Here is a 3,922-nt window from a genome sequence, read left to right on the forward strand (position 1 = left end):
AAGAGGAGGTGAGTGTTGTTTGGTGGTACCCCTGAGCGCATTGGCCATGCCAAACGGTTTGCCCACCGGTGTGTCGTATCGCAAACATTACTGCGATATGACCCACCGGTGGACATACTTTAATTGTCAATATTCTGTGTGTCTCTTTACATACCTGAGCTTTTCATACCTAGCAGCTTGTTTATATATTATTGTCTCTTTGTTTCGCAGATGGAGAAAATAAATAATGCAAGCTTTTATGGTCATCCTAGCTCAACAGAAGAGAGAGAAGACAGCCCAAATGAGGACTCTGATGATCCACGTTATGAAACAGAGTCTTTTTGCTCCTTTGATAGCAAATCACTTGATATAGGGTAGGCGGTGGCTGAGTGGTTAGCGTGTAAGCCTCGGACTCACCGGGCCATGGACAGCGTAAGTTCGAATCCCCACACTACTACCTGGGATTTTTTAGTCACCACCGAGTAGCCTAAAACTACCCACATGCTGTCCTGAAGACCACCCATGAACCTGGACTCTAGAAGAAACTGTCCAAGTGAGTTAAGAATGAGTTCCGGGCGGCAGCATGAGCCAAGCATAACTGGAACCACTTCGAAAAATTGCCTGCGCCCTGACGGGCACGGGCCGACCACCAGGCCCTTGAAGAAAGCCTACCGGCACTACAGGATGAAAAAAAAAAAAAAAATCTGAAAATGATGTGACTGATGAGGAGGAGGAAGAGGAGGACTTTGTTGATGATTTAGCTGTATCACCTTTTTGTAGTTGGAAAAACATGACAGCAACACAACATTCCTTTCCATTCCCAGGAAAGGAAGAACTCTGTGTGAGAGCTTCATCATCATCAGAAGAGAAGATTTGGCCAACATTACTAGTGTTTATCAATACGATATAAGATCTATGAAGTTCGCCATTGATTGATTTATCATAGTTTGTTCAGCAGATTATATAAGGAATTTCACAAAAAAGAAAATTTGACAAAAAAAATCACTGAAGCCTGTCCAGGAAATTCCATTTATGAAGGACCTATTTGCATTATTTGTTATAGGAAAGTTTTCTATGTTCTTCTGAATGAAAAAAAAAATGAAAGATAATATGTATTTTTATATGTTTCAGGAAAATGTCACACAAAAATAAGATCTTTTTTGTATTATTTTTTTTATAAATGAAATAATGAAATATTTTCAATATTATTTATCCATCATTTTTCTATGGCCTCCTACGCCTGCTGACTATTGTAATTTAACTATATAATCCAATTCCTTTCAATAATATAAAGAAAACATGACATATATGAAAACAAATTTATGACCCACCGGTGGGTCATATCGCAACATATAAAAGAAACTGATGACCCACCGGTGGGTCGTATCGCAGGTAACGTGTTAAAAACAAGCTCGACCGTCACTTTCTGGAACTTAATATTAACTAGAGTAGAAAAGCAACGTTTTGGAGCCATCTGATTATTGTAGATTCACTTAGGTTTAAGGACAGACCACCTAATCTGGACCATGGGGTCTGTGTGGTCTGATTTCTATGTACCCTATAATTCTCTTATTCGCACGAGAGAGAGAGAGAGAGAGAGAGAGAGAGAGAGAGAGAGAGAGAGAGAGAGAGAGAGAGAGAGAGAGAGAGAGAGTACCTTTCTCTCTCTTCTTATTCTGCACGAGAGAGAGAGAGAGAGAGAGAGAGAGAGAGGAGAGAGAGAGAGAGAGAGAGAGGGAGAGAGAGAGAGAGAGAGAGTGAGAGAGTTTCTCTCTCTCTCTCTCTCTCTCTCTCTCTCTCTCTCTCTCTCTCTCTCTCTCTCTCTCTCTCTCTCTCTCTCTCTCTCTCTCTCTCTCTCTCTCTCTCTCTCTCTCTCTCTCTCTCTCTCTCTCTCTCTCTCTCTCTCTCTTATTCGCACGAAACAGGTCAGGTCATTTAGATCAGTTGAAACCAGTCCCCAGCAGGAGATGAGCTGAAGAAGGAAAGATGGAAAAATGGAGAAAAAAGAAAAAAGGAAGTGGTGGAGGAGTAGGAGGAATAGGAGGAGGAAGAGGAGGAGGAAGAGGAGGAGGAGGAGGAGGAGGAGGAGGAACACAAAAGAACACAAAGAAAGAACAAACAACAGCAGACCTGCTAGTCCTTACGAGGCTGTTTGTGACAAGCTACACTAACTATCTAATCAAAGGTGGAAGATGAAGGACAGCAAAGGCGAAGGCTCCTCCCCAACCCCCCATTCCTCCAGCCAAAGCTGGCAGGAAAGGAAAAAGAACCATGCAGCATGGAAAAACTGCATGGAAATTATGTAGAAAAGAGGAAAGAACTACCATTACTGCTACCACTAACCGGGCGATAAAAGCGGACAAGGACACCAGTATTCGAAAGAACTTAATGTTATTACGACATTGAGTAATATCTTAGTTGCTGGTTGTATTCAAAATACTTGTCTAATCTATTCTTGAAGGCCGTAACTGTTGTACTATCAACATCACAGGGTAGAGAGTTCCAAACATTAGCTACTCGATTGAAGAAGAAGTGTTTATCTTCGTGCGACGAGAATCTTTTACCACTTATCATCAAATTGTGATTTCTTCTTGTTCTATGTGATAGATCAATTGTAAAGTAATCTTCCGCATTAATATCACTGAATCCTTTAAACATTTTAAACACTTGTATTAGATCGCCTCGCATTCTTCGTTTTGATAGACTGAATAAATTTACTTCCTTAAGCCTTTGTTCATATGATAAATTTCTCAACCTAGGAATCATCTTTGTTACTCTTCGTTGGACCCGTTCCAATTTTTCAATGTCTTTTCTGTAATAGGGAGACCAAAACTGTACACAGTACTCTAGACTGGGTCGAACTAACGAATTATACAGTTTTAATATTACTTTTTTCCGATTTATTATTAAAGACTCGTCCGATGAAGCCAACCAATTTGTTTGCAGTTTTAACTACCTCTGAACAATGCTGACCGGGCTTGAAATCGCTTGATATAGTGATTCCAAGATCTTTTTCTTTACTTACTGCAGAAAGCTGTTGGCCATTCATTACGTACCGAACGCGATTGTTATTTTTTCCGATGTGCAACACTTTACATTTGTCAACGTTAAATATCATTTGCCATTGATTGGCCCAACGTGCAAGTCGATCTAGATCTGATTGTAAAGCTTCTTCGTCGAGTGTCGCAGTTACTTTACTAGCAATTTTTGTGTCATCAGCAAATTTTGATACTTTGCAAGTGAGCCCATCATCGATATCATTAACATAAATTAAGAAGAGCATGGGGCCAAGCACTGATCCTTGAGGTACGCCGCTTCTGACGTCGAGCCAGTTAGATGTAACACCGTTTAGAACTACTCTCTGTCTCCGCTCAGAGAGCCAGTCCACAAGCCAATTGTGAATGTTACCCGAGATACCGTGCGCCAATAATTTGCTGAGCAATCGTTGGTGGGGGACCTTATGAAATGCCTTTTGAAAATCCAGATATATGATATCTACTGATCTGCTTTCATCGAACACCTCAAAAAATATAATGAAAAAATCAAGTAAGTTAGTTAAACACGAACGTTTACTACGGAAGCCATATTATTTTCTTAGAAGAATTTCACCATATTGTCGCGAATGATAGTCTCCATTAACTTACAAACAATCGATGTCAGGCTAATTGGTCGATAGTTTCCTGGATGAGACTTGTCCCCCTTTTTGAAAATTGGTGTGACATTTGCAAGTTTCCGATCCGACCGGAACTTTTCCAGCTGTTAAAGATTTATTAAATATGATGGAGAGCGGTTTACAAATTTGATGTTTGATTTCTTTTAAGACCCTAGGGGTAATTTTGTCTGGACCAGGAGCTTTGCTTACTTTAATCTTTTCAAATGCGCGTAAAATGTCACTTTCTACGATGAGCACGCCACTTAACATCTTTTCGGTCCTTCTAACCTC

This window comes from Eriocheir sinensis, chromosome 4 (assembly GCF_024679095.1).
Source record: "Eriocheir sinensis breed Jianghai 21 chromosome 4, ASM2467909v1, whole genome shotgun sequence".
NCBI classification, from domain to species: Eukaryota; Metazoa; Arthropoda; class Malacostraca; order Decapoda; family Varunidae; genus Eriocheir; species Eriocheir sinensis.